The sequence below is a fragment of the Geotrypetes seraphini genome, chromosome 10 (genome assembly GCF_902459505.1).
Source record: "Geotrypetes seraphini chromosome 10, aGeoSer1.1, whole genome shotgun sequence".
Lineage (NCBI taxonomy): Eukaryota > Metazoa > Chordata > Amphibia > Gymnophiona > Dermophiidae > Geotrypetes > Geotrypetes seraphini.
In genome coordinates, this window is record NC_047093.1 from 56,002,539 (window position 1) to 56,016,570 (window position 14,032).

Sequence of the window (14,032 nt, forward strand, 5' to 3'; positions counted from 1 at the left end):
TTCTCCTTCCAAGAGCTTATATTGCCTATCTGGAAGGCAAGAAAAGTTAAGACTAGTGATAACGCTGATAAATACAGTGCTTGAAAGAGAAGTTAAATCCCGGATATCCATTTTTCGCAATTTGTCTTGACAGGAAGCTACTGCTACCTCTAGCTATTTCTATCCATATAGGATTGCTAATCATAATATTCTGATGCTGTTATATTTGAGCGAATCGAGACAGAAGGGCTCTTCTGGGATCTCAAAGTCCCTCCTTGAAGGCCGCAATCCAGTCAGGTTTTCAGGATTTCCCCAATGAATATGCATGAGATCTATGTTCATGCACTGCTTTCAATGCATATTCATTGGGGAAATCCTGAAAACCTGACTGGATTGCGGCCCTCAAGGAGGGACTCTGAGATCCCTGCAAGTTAAGCTGTGGTGGAGCACTCGGGCATCCTGCAATAGTTTTGGAATCAGTACAGGCTTTCTGGAATAAAACAGGAGAAATATCAGACCGGAATAATTGGAAATCAAACATAAAGGACTACAAACAACTGATAAAAGAAAAAAGAAAAACATTCTACTCATCCAAAATACATACATCCGACACGAGCTCAAAAAGAATCAACACACACGAATTGTTCAACCTGGTTAAAAATTTATTTGATACCACACACCACATCCAATCCAAACACGACACAAAACTTCCAACAGCAGATGATCTAGCACATCACTTTAACTCAAAAATTGTGAACCTAAGAAACAACTGCCCAACAAACAACACATATGGAAATCAAATAACCAACATACATGCAAATGAAATACCAGCAGATATGTTCTGGAACTCCTTTCAGGATCTAGAATGGAGCAACTTCATAAAACTTTACAACAAATATACTAAATCAAACTGCATCCTTGATCCCTGTCCCCCCAATATTATGAAAGCAGCCCCATTAGGCTTCAAACTAACACTGTGGAATAATATGACCAATAACTTCAAAAACGGAAAATTCCTAATGAAAAACGGTCACATTATAATCACCCCAATTCCAAAAAATCATAAACAATCCCTATCATTAGTAACTAACTATAGACCGGTAGCATCCATTCCATTCTTCGTAAAAATAATGGAAGGTTTAGTACACACCCAATTGATGGACTACCTTGATCAGTTCTCGCTACTACATGAAACCCAGTCTGGCTTCAGACCTCTGTTTAGCACAGAGACGGTGATCGCAGCTACCCTAGAATACTCACGCAACTTACTCAGCAAGGGACATAATGCCTTAATCATGCAATTTGACATGAGCTCGGCCTTTGACCTGGTGGATCACAAAAAATTGCTACAATGTCTAGACGCAATCGGCATCGGAGGTGAAGTACTTGACTGGTTCCGAGGATTCCTCACATCCCGCACCTATCAAGTACGCTTCAACTGCAGCCTCTCTAAAACATGGAGAAACCATTCAGGCGTTCCACAGGGGTCCCCTCTATCCCCACTACTCTTCAACGTCTATATATCTTCACTAGGCATGCAGCTGGCCCAACAGGGTATAAAAGTATTCAGCTACGCGGATGACTTCACAATCATTATCCCATTCAATACTTCTCCCTCCGATATCACCCCCACATCAACACAAGCACTAAACCTGATGGAACAATGGACCTCAGAATTTAAACTGAAACTCAATTCAGATAAAACTAAATTCTTTATAGCCTCGCCACTCTCAAATATCACGACAAAATCATTACGCATAAACAATCTTAACTACCCCATCCAGCCAACAATGAAGGTACTGGGGGTAATACTAGACCAAGGTCTAACTATGAAAGACCATGTGGACTCCCTAGTCAAAAAAGGGTTCTTCACTCTCTGGAAACTTAGGTCCATAAGAGCATACTTCGACGCTTCAGCATTCAGAATACTGGTACAATCCCTAATATTAAGCCACCTTGATTATTGTAACATCACCCACCTGGCAATTTCCCAGAAGCAAATGCAGAGACTACAACTGATACAAAATGCAGCAGTCAGGCTGATTTTCGGGCTGAAGAAGTCCGATCATATAACCCCTTCCTACCGACTCCTGCACTGGCTACCAATGGAGGCACGCACGAAGTTCAAGCTGGGATGTCTATGCTTCAAAGTACTATCAGGTCAAGCCCCTAAATACATAACAGACCTCTTCTCATACCCAACCAACAGACATGAGAGAAGATTACACCTGAAATTCGTCTCCCCACCAGCCAGAGGATGCAAATATAAGAGATACCATCAACAACTTCTATCCTATCAAGCAGCCTTATGGGGCAAAGACTTAGATAAACTAATTACACACACAAACAACTATGGAGAATTCAGGAAACACCTGAAAACATACCTGTTCACAAAATACCTAGGCAACGAACAAGGACAATAACCCCCCTCGTAATCACTCCCCAAATCTGTTCTTGTAAACTGATAACCCCAATCACTAACTTCCAACCCTGTGCAAACCGCAAGGTACTTCACGACCCTACAATACATAACTGTTGTTATTATCATTAATGCTGTTACTATCAGATGTACATTGCAATATTCTTTGCTGTAAACCGCCTAGAAGTCGCAAGATTGTTGGCGGTATATAAGAATAAAGTTATTATTATTATTATTTCCCATGCGCTAAAACATAGAGATTTTATATTTTAACGCTAGGGGTATGCCTGAGGGTGGAAAGTAGGTCTGTACACTAATTAATTAAGTTTATTAGGATTTTATATACCACCTATCAAGGTTTATCTAAGCGGTTTTAAAATCAGGTACTCAAGCATTTTCCCTATCTGTCCCGGTGGGCTCACAATCTATCTAACATACTTGGGGTTATGGAGGATTAAGTGACTTGCCCAGGGTCACAAGGAGCAGCCCATAGAATACATGGCAGCCTGCTAACCGGTTAAGCATATGGTTAGCTAAACGCCCTTACGCCTGGAAAACAGTGCTCACATGCTAATGGGGAAATTGGCATGTAGCTATTAATGGGAATAATGGAAAATCAGCCATTTTACTGCCACACTAGAAGTGGCCTCAGGATGCAAGAAAGCACCACACTTAGGATAGAGTACTGGCCACATAGTAAAAAAGGGCCCTAGAGAGATACAGGTCCTAAACAGTGTTTTAGCGCAAAAGGCATATGAGTTTTGACCAGTGGGTTGTATATCTTTACTCATGAGTTTTGGTAGGCAGTAGAAGTCCTCATTTACATTTTTGACTCCTCCTCCTCCTCCTGTGCTCCAGCTCTGACCTCCTCTGTTCTAATTGCTACACAGGAGTTGAAGGTGTCTTGTACTCTGCACTTCAGTATTTATATTATTTTTCTGACTACCTGCGAGGCTTTTGGGCTACAGGGATACCCAATACTCCTGGGTCAGCTCTGCCTTGATGGAGACACAGACATAGTCCAGTTGTGATCTGTAGCCAGGAGGGAGACCCTGTTGCAGGGCACCAGCCTGCTTTAACTCTTCAGTGGCTCAGGGACCCTTCTCCCTAAAGTATTGCTTGGCCCTCAAGTACTAAGGGAACTTGGGACTTGAGCACAGGCTGTTTGGGTGCTAGCACACAGAAAGTTCTTGAGATTTCTTATGTTTGTCCAGCATTTTCAGGTTAAAGCTCTCCCTTTGGGCTGGCTACAGCACCACAACCCTTCACCAAGGTAAGGGTTGTGATGGCAATGTATCTACAGAAAGAGGAGATAACAAGTCCATCCTAATATGGATAATTGGTTGACCTGTGCCCTGTCCAAGGAGGTCTGCGATCTGGCAGTGTCTTGAATAGTCCAATTGTTACAGGAGCTAGATTGGGTGATTAATTTCAGGAAGAGCCGTTAGGAGCAAACGAAGACCCTGGATTACCTGGGAGTCAGGTTTGGCATGGCAAAGGGTTATGTCTTCCTCCCCAACCTTCACAGGCAGAAACTCTACAGGCAGATTCAGGCATTACCGTTAGCTCTGACTGCCTGGCAGTACCCGCAAGTCCTGGGGTCCATGGTGGCTTCCATTGAAGTAGTTCCCTGTGCAAAGACCCACGTGTGACCTCTCCAGGCTTCCCCTCTGTCCCATTGGCCTCCGCAGAAGGATTCCTTTCAGGGATAGTTACACTGCAGGAACACAAAGAGAGTTCCATTGCATTTGCCCTTGAACATAAGAATTGCCACTGCTGGGTCAGACCAGTGGTCCATCATGCCCAGCAGTTCGTTCATGCGGCGACCCGCAGGTCAAAGACCAGTGCTCTAAATGAGTCCAGCCTCACCTGTGTACATTCCAGTTTAGCAGGAACTTGTCTAACTTTGTCTTGAATCCCTGGAAGGTGTTTTCCGCTATAACAGACTCCGGAAGAGTGTTCCAGTTTTCTGCCACTCTCTGGGTGAAGAACTTCCTTATGTTTGTACGGAATCTATCCCATTATAACTTTAAAGAGTGCCCTCTCTTTCTCCCTACCTTGGAGAGGGTGAACAATCTGTCTTTATCTGCTAAGTCTATTCACTTCAGTATTTTGAATGTTTCAATCATGTCCCCTCTCATTTCCTCTTTTCAAGGGAGAAGAGGCCTAGTTTCTCCAATCTCTCACTGTACAGCAACTCCTCCAGCCCCTTAACCATTTTAGTCGCTCTTCTCTGGATTCTTTCGAATAGTACCTTATCCTTCTTCATGTATGTCGACCAGTGACGGACACAGTACTCCAGGTGAGGGTGCACAATGGCCCGGTACAGCAGCATGATAACCTTCTCTGATATGTTCGTGATCCCCTTCTTTATCACTCCTAGCATTCTGTTCGCCCTTTTTGCCGCCGCCGCACATTCCATGGATGGCTTCATTGACTTGTCAATCAGATCTCCCAAGTCTCTTTCCTGGGAGGTCTCTCCAAGTACTGCCCCGGACATCATGTATTTGTGCATGAGATTTTTGTTACTGACATGCATCACATTACACTTATCCACGTTGAACCTCATTTACCATGGCGATGCCCATTTCTCGAGCTTGATTATGTCACGTTGCAGATCTTCGCATTCCCCCTGTGTCTTCACTACTCTGAATAACTTCGTATCATCTGCAAATTTAATCACCTCACTCATCGTACCAACGTCCAGATCATTTATAAAGATGTTGAAGAGCATGGGTCCAAGCACCAAGCCCTGCGGCACCCCACCGGTGACGCTCTTCCAGTCCAAGTATTGTCCATTTACCCCTACTCTCTGTTTCCTATCCTCCAGCCAGTTTTTAATTCATGTATTTCACCCTCGATTCCATGGCTTGCAATTTTCCGAAGTAGTCGTTCATGTGGAACCTTGTCGAATGCATTCTGCAAATCCAGATATACAATGTTGACCGGGTCGCCCTTGTCTATCTGCCTGTTTACTCTCTCGAAGAAATGCAGCAAGTTCAAACAAGATCTGCCTTTGCTGAAACCATGCTGGCTGGTCCTCAGACCGTGTCCGTCAAGGTGATCAATGATGTGGTCCTTTATCAGCGCCTCTACCATCTTTCCCGGTACCGAGGTCAGACTCACCGGTCTGTAGTTTCCCGGATCTCCCCCTTGAACCTTTTTTGAAGATTGGTGTAACATTCGCCACCTTCCAAGTCTTCCAGAATCTTTCCTGATTTGATTGACAGATTGGCTATTTGTTGAAGCAGTTCAGCTATAGTCCCTTTTATTCCTTGATGACCCTTGGTTGGATGCCATCAGATCCCGGGGATTTATTGCTCTTAAGCCTATCGATCTGCCTGCATACCTCTTCTAGACTGACCGTCAACCCTGAGGACAATAATGACAACAGATGCCACTCTTTTTGACTGGGGGGGAGGGACATTGCAACAGCCATCCAAGGGCAATGGTCCACTGCTCAGCAGAAGTGGCCCATCAACAGGCTGGAACTGGGAGTGATTCACTTGGCATTACAGGGCTTGGCTCAGGAGGTAGAGGGACTTCTCAGACAATTTCAAGGCGGTGGCTTATATCAACAGGCAAGAAGGGACCAGGAGTGCCCTACTGTAAAAAAAAGCCTCACTGTTTTGTTTGGCCAAGGCTCACCTGCAATCACTATCCATGGCAGGGGTGGAGAATGTTCAGGCAGACTTCCTCAGCAATGTCAGACAAAAAGAAACCAACAATAAACTGCAGTAAAAATAGCAACGCAAAAACAAAACTGCAGGACATGTACAAGGTGCAGAACCTTTAGTCAAGTAAAAATATTAAAATCAATAATAAAAATCCAGGCATAGGTTCTTGATATAGGACATACTGGACCTGACACGGTCCGTGTTTCGAAAAACACTTCTCTTCCTCAGGGGTGCAGGTAGTTCAAAACGTTGATATTCAAGAACCATTAGATAAAAATGGCAATCGTAGGAAACCTCCTGTAGTAATGCTGCTCAGTAAACTAGTTTCTGAGTAGCATTACTACAGGAGTTTCCTATGATTCTTTTGTCCTATAAAAATACATTTATTTATTTAGCCAGCCCATCCTCCCAAAGGAGCCCATAATGAGTTACAAGAGTACATTCACAGTATAAGCAGGACAGACTTGGTGGACATAGGGTAGTTTAAATTGCAGCATTTTCAGTATAGCCATAGCATAACAGAGGTAAAATAGCTTTTGCTTTGCAGGTATATACATCGTTTTTGATCCGGTGGGTATCACAGATAAGTTTTACTGGGAATGAATTTGGTTTTTAGAATATAGTACAATTAGATTTTGTTTGGAGTATTGTAAGTTTGGTAGTAATTCAAGTTATACTTGGGGTGGCTTACAAGTTTTAGTGAGAATCCGTTTGGTGTATTAGGCAGTGCCTTTGAGATACATCAGTCAGGGGTGCAGACGCAGGTCGTTAAGGAGATGGCTTTGTAAAGACAAAGGTTTTCATGGCCTTCTTGAAGTTCCATAGACTAACGATCTAATGGATGGGGGGAGAATGTGCCATAAAGCACAGTTACTGGGGGTCACGTGATGCCGGGCGCTTGAACGGACGTGTCTCTCTACAGCTCCGGGCCATGCCGATATAAACCTGCACAATACCCTCCGTAAATTCAGATTTTTTCTGCTTTTTACGCTATATCTTTGTGCCCTTTGCTTGGCTGACTTGGTGGCACGATTCTTTGGAGCGCTTGTACGTGCGATGACCGCAAAAACACAGCGGGGTGTACGGGACAAAGTGAAACAGCAGGAGCCGAAGATGGCGGAAGGCCACGAGGTTCCAATGTTTACACTACAAGAGGCCGCAGTGCAGGAACTCACCCGATCTCTAACCTTGGTGATGGAGGACAAGCTTGCCAAAATACATACATTTATGGAGGATATCAAAGAAAGCCTTGATTCTCATGCGGGTCGTTTGCAGCGTGCAGAAGATCGCGTGGCACGCCAGGAGGATCAGGCTGCTAACTTTGAAGAATGGCTGCGCTCCCTGGAGTCCACTAACAAAACCCTGATGGACTGCGTAGATGACCACGAAAACCGAGGGAGGAGAAAGAATTTGCGTTTCATCGGTTTTCCCGCTTCTATCCGAGACGTGGATCTCCGCAAGTGCCTAGAGAGCTGGCTGCTAAAGATTTTGGACCCTACGGATCCGGGCATGTCTATTCAAATTGAGCGGGCGCACCGCGTGGGCCAAAGGCAGGACGATGAGACGCAGCCGTGCCCTGTGCTCGCCCGGTTCCTTAACTTTGCGGTTAAGGAAAGGATCCTGGCTCACTATCGCAAGGGGGCGGATTTTATCTATGATGAACGCAAAATCTTAATTTTCCAAGATTTTTCCCCCCAAGTTTCCTCCCGGCGCAAAGCGAAGGCACCACACTGCAACACCTTGTATCGCCGTAACATCCGAGTATCCCTCCTTTATCCAGCCCGGGCTCGGGTTTTCTATAACAATAAAGTTCATTATCTGGAGACACCAAGAGAGCTGGAGCAATTCGTTCTTCAACTGCCAGCTCCTGTGCATCCTGAATCGGTACCTACCTGACCTCACATGCCGGGGACTTGAATTTTTGCATTGCGGCATGGCCACATGTGCTCCTCTATGAAACGCCATCGATGTGAGCCTAACGGTTGGCGGCAGATGGCCTTGATTTTCGCTCCTTAGCCAGCGGCAGTATTGTCCTGGTGGCTGTACCTTGACTTTTATACCTTGTCCTGGGTCCACTCCTTTTCAACATATTCATAGGGGATCTGACTCAAGGGCTTCAAGGTAAAATAACACTATTCGCCGATGACGCCAAACTATGTAATATAGTAAGTGAATGCAGTTTACAGAATTATATGGCGCAGGACCTGCTTACATTGGAAAGTTGGTCCTCAACCTGGCAGCTAGGCTTCAATGCTAAGAAATGTAAGGTCATGCACCTCGGAAGCGGAAATCCATGCAGGACGTACTTCTTGAACGGAAAAACTTTAACTAGGACTTCAGCAGAACGAGATTTAGGAGTAATCATCAGTGCAGACATGAAAACTGCCAATCAAGTGGAGAAGGCTTCATCTAAGGCAAGGCAGATATTGGGTTGTATCAATAGAAGTTTCGTCAGCCGAAAGCCTGAAGTCATAATGCCGTTGTACAGGGCCATGGTGAGACCTCATCTGGAGTACTGTGTGCAATTCTGGAGGCCACATTACAGTAAAGATGTGCGCAGAATTGAATCGGTTCAACGGACGGCCACCAGGATGATCTCGGGGCTCAAGGGTCTCTCGTACGAAGAGAGACTGAACAAATTGCAGCTCTACACTCTTGAGGAATGTAGGAAGAGGGGAGACATGATCGAAACATTTAAGTACCTCACGGGACGTGTCGAAGTGGAAGATGATATTTTCTTTCTCAAGGGACCCTCGGCCACAAGAGGGCACCTGCTCAAACTCAGGGGCGGAAAATTTCATGGCGACATCAGAAAGTATTTCTTCACAGAGAGAGTGGTTGATCATTGGAACAAGCTTCCAGTGCAGGTGATCGAGGCAGACAGCGTGCCAGACTTTAAGAATAAATGGGATACCCATGTGGGATCCCTACGAGGGTCAAGATAAGGAAATTGGGTCATTAGGGCATAGACAGGGGGTGGGTAAGCAGAGTGGGCAGACTTGATGGGCTGTAGCCCTTTTCTGCCGTCAACTTCTATGTTTCTATGTTTCTATATTTGCCAGCAGTGCACCAGGAGATTTGTTTCTTTTGTTTATTCATGCATTTTTCTCTTGGATGAGGCTTTGATGCCGGTTTATCTTTAGTTGCCTTTTCTTTTATCATTAGTTGCCTTTTCTTTTGTTAGATGCTGACATAAAGCTGCTTTTATGTTATATTGTTCTATGGTATTGTCGGTTATGCCTTTACCCTATGTGTGGGGCATGGCCTGGAGCTGTTATTTGTATTTCATCCTCACTTACTGTTTGTTGTTCTGGGACGCTTGTATGGTTCTGGGGGGAGGGGGGACTGGATTGAATGTGGGGAGGGGAGTGCATGGGGTTTTTGTATGAATGTGTATGTATGGGTTTTGTTTGGGTTCTGTGCTTATGGCTGTCTGGCTCACGTAGATTATTCTCTTGTGCATTTTTGTACTGCTGTCACTCTTGTGTGGAGGGGGGATTTGGCTGGGACGTCCCCCGCTCCGTGTTTCTGTAAGTATATGCTTTGCTATGTAACTGTTACCATACATGTAATGCTATGTCTTCTCTGACAGTGACATCCCTCAATGTGGATGGGATCCACTCTCCCATCAAACGTGCCAAACTCCTTGCATACCTCCGACGAGAACGCACGGACGTAGCTTTTCTCCAGGAAACACACTTCACAGACGAGGAACATCGTAAACTAAAGCGGGATTGGGTGGGTCAGATTGGCTTTGCTTCTTACAGCTCTAGACAGCGTGGGGTGGCTATCCTCATACATAAACGCATACCGTTTACTGTTCTACAACAGGTCTCGGACCCTGATGGGAGATATGTCTTGCTAGTGGGTGAATTATGGGGCCAGTCCATCGTTTTTTGCAATATATATGCCCCTAACACTTATTCGCACGCTTTTTTCTCTCACCTTGTAACTCTCTTGGCCCCCCATGTTTCTAGTTTGCTTGTGTTGGGGGGAGACTTCAATGTGCCTGCTAACCCAGCCTTAGATTGCCAGCCAGTGAGAGACGCCCCTAGGGAACATTTCAACAGGGGTGTGAACTACCTCATGGGAGAATTGGGCTTGTTGGATGTTTGGAGAACTCTACACCCCGAAGAGCGTGATTTTTCCTTTTACTCCCACCCCCACCTGTCTTATTCTCGTCTTGATTATTTCCTTGTTTCTGAACTCTGGTTCCCTAAATTTGCCTCGGCCTCCATGCTCGCTCCGACTCTATCTGACCACTCTTTGCTCTCTATCTCTCTTCAGTTTTTGCAGTCCTCCGGTGAACGCACATGGCGTATGTCACCACAGCTTTATACCGATAAGGTATTTCATGAATATTTTTCCAAAAAATGGGAGGAATTTCTTCACACTAATTCTGTCTTGGATGTGGGGCCTGTTGTCTTCTGGGAGGCTGCAAAATCTGTCATGCGTGGTCACATTTTGGCATATTCTTCTGCTCTGAAGAGGCGACAGGAAGGTGAACTCCTCGCCCTCACTCGGGAACTGCAAGAGCTTCGACGGGTACACATCTCCCAACTTACCCCATCGATCAGGGCCTCACTGAAACTATTGAAAGATAAGATCAATCATCTCCTTGACGCGCGAGCCCAACGTAGCATATATTTTTTACAAATATAGACTGCATGCCTGGGGTAACAAAACAGGACGTATGTTAGCAAATTTGGTCAGACTACCCAAGGCCAAGCACGTCATCACCGGTATTAAGGACAGGACGGGCCACCTACACACTAACCCTACGGATATCGCGGCTCATTTTGTCAGTTTCTATCGAGACCTTTACACGGCCTCCCCGGTTGACTCCCAGGCCCGAGATGATTTTTTCAGGGACCTCCCTCTGCCATCTCTTTCGGAGGAACAGGGGCGGATATTGAACTCCCCCATCACGGGGCAGGAACTACAAATAGCTATTAGTAAACTTACACTCGCAAAAACACCGGGCCCGGACGGTATGGGGCCGGAATTTTACAAATTGTTGCCCCCTGCTGTTTTGCCGACATTTCAATCCTACTACACCGGACTATTGACCGACCTTCCACCTGGGGACACTCATAATCGAGCACACGTTATCCTTCTCCCCAAACCAGGCCGACCCCAGGACCAATTGGGCTCATATCGACCAATTTCCCTTCTCAACCAAGACGTCAAGATTTTAGGTAGTATACTGGCGGCCCGTCTTAATACCTTTCTGCCGGAGCTGATCCACGAGGATCAGGTCGGCTTTGTTCCAGGCCGACATGCATCTCTGAATCTTTTAAAGGTTTTGTCGGTTTTGCAGTCATCCCATGCGCCGGGGGACAGGGCCCTTATCGCCTTATCGCCTTATGCCCTTATTGAGAAGGCATTCGATATGGTCTCCTGGGAACATCTTTTTTGGGTCCTGGGGCGTTTTGGCATCACTGGTGATTTTGTTCGGTGGGCGACGGCTCTCTATACCCGACCATCTTCGCAGCTTTTGGTGAATGGGGCATTGTCTGATTCTTTTCCTTTAGGACGTGGCACCCGTCAAGGATGTCCGCTGTCCCCTCTCCTCTTTCTGCTCTCCTTGGAGCCTTTGGCACAACATATCCGACAAGACTCGTGTCTTGAAGGTCTCCGTGTAGGGACCCATGAATTCCGCATTAGTCTATTTGCGGATGACATGCTTCTTTACGTAAATCATGCTGACACCATTATGCCCCGTCTTATGACACTGATACAAATTTACGGGCGTTTTTCAGGCCTTAAGATCAATTTTGAAAAGATGGAGGCTCTTTTACTTGGGATGTCAGGTGTGCCTCGATGGACTGAGACCCTGGGCGTGGGAGTGGCCACTGGGAAGCTTAAATACTTGGGAATAATGTTGTATTGCGACCCTAAGTGTTTATACACAGCCAATATTTCCGCCGCGCTTGGTAAGATCAAAACCTTGTGCCATCGGTGGCGAACCTTACCACTGTCCCTTATGGGAAGGGTTGCATTAGTCAAGATGGTACTTTTTCCCAAATTACTGTACCCTATTCAGACTATCCCCGTTTGGGTGTCTTCTTCTGATGAGCGTTCTTATCTTGCCACTATCAGATCTTTTATTTGGCGAGCTGGGGCACCTAGAATCAGTTTTTCTAAACTCTCTCGGGCTAAACAGAACGGTGGCCTGAACATCCCTGACTTACGCATGTACAATGTGGCAGCTTTGTTTCGCTGGATACACCCACATTTGGCACCTGATTCCTGTTCTTCTCCCTCGACCCTTTTGGAATCCTGCTGTGCCCCTATCTCCTTTTCCTCTTTTCTCCATGGCTGTTCTGGGGGGGAGGGGGTTTAGCCTTCCCTCTTCTTCTTCTACTTTCTCTTCCTCTTCCTTCCTTCCTTTTCTTATCGGAAGGCTTGGGCATGGTGGCGCAAGAAGCAGAATCTGCTACCCGGTTTTTCCCCTTTTCTTTCTCTCCTTCGCAATCCTGATTTCCCCCCTGGCATGAAACGTTTATGGGGTCTGTTAGATCGAGGAGAGCGGGATACCACTGTGGGGGCGGTTCTGGACATGGGAGGGGGGGGGCTCTTTCCCTCTTTTTCTCAGGTGCGGGCGCATTGGGGTCTCCCCTCCCAACTCATTCATACATATTTACAGATACAGCACTATATTACTCCTCAACTAGCTCACCATGCGGGCCGATGGGAGAGTGGGTCCCTTGATAATATTTTTCTGGAAACCCCGTCGTCCAGGAATACTATTTCCCACTGGTATTCTGCGTGTAGAGACCACCAACCTGAGTTGGGTTTGGTGACACTAGCTAGGGACTGGTCCTCCGAGCTGGGAAGGACTGTCACTGTTCAGGATTTGCATATGTTCTTTCAGAACATTTATACCTTGGTTAAAGCAGTCTCTCTTCAGGAGACACAGTTTAAAATCCTCCATAGAACATATATAACAAGAACTCGTGGGGTGCTCATGCACTTATGGACCGATGCTCTCTGCACTCGCTGTTCACAAAGCCCTGGTACCTTTCTCCATACCTTTTTTGACTGTCCAACTCTCACGATGTGGGGCCGGGTTCATCACTGCCTTGAATCGGTCCTTCAATATACTTTTGAATGGAACTGTGTGGCGCTTCTGCTAGGGGATGTCCAAGATTTGATACAACAAGGTGTAGACTTTCCAGCCCAGAAATTCGTCTTGCATGCTGTTCTTCTGGGCAAAAAACTTGTTTTGCAACAATGGTCTACTGCAGAGGCCCCTGCCTTCAGTCTATGGCTTGCCAGAATGAGGATGCAGGCCAGATTAGAACTCGATACTTATTCCTCCAGAACTCAAGCTGTGTGGATTACTTATTGCGCACTATGGGACCATTTTTTGGCTTTGCACCCACCTGCAACTACACCTTCCTGACTTTTGTGTTTTCCTGAGGCAGACTTTGAAATGGAAGGCTTGGGTTCTCGTTTTCACATTTCACATTTGACCTACTGTAATTTGCTTTCCTCTTTTGAGTTATGTTTATTTTTTGGCAGCTCTGTTGAGCCTCGGTTAATGCGTGCAATGCCTGCTTTGGGTTTGAATGGGAGTATGTGTGTGAGTAGAGGAATGTCTGTGAGTTCGTATGTTGATCTGTGAGATTGCATTGGTGAATCGTTTGGGGATTCACAGGTTTCTCTCTATTTCTTTGTTAAGTAAAAACTGGGCAAGTGTGAACCATGTTCTTTTTTGTACCATCATTATTGCTATTGTTCTGCGAATTCTATTTGTTCATTTCAATGAGCTGGTTTTCCGCTGTTCTGCAACCTGTACATGGTTTTGATTGCCTAATAAATATGATATTACAAAAAAAAAAAATAAATAAAAGCACAGTTACTTACCGTAACAGGTGTTATCCAGGGACAGCAGGCAGATATTCTTAACGCATGGGTGACGTCACCGACGGAGCCCCGGTACGGACACTTT

General features: G+C 45.7%; 1 protein-coding gene across 3 annotated transcripts in view; it reads left to right on the forward strand.

Moving 5' to 3' along the window:
* SPACA9 (sperm acrosome associated 9) overlaps positions 1-14,032 on the forward strand; it is a 40,279-nt gene that overhangs the window by 398 nt on the left and 25,849 nt on the right. The window lies entirely within an intron of this gene.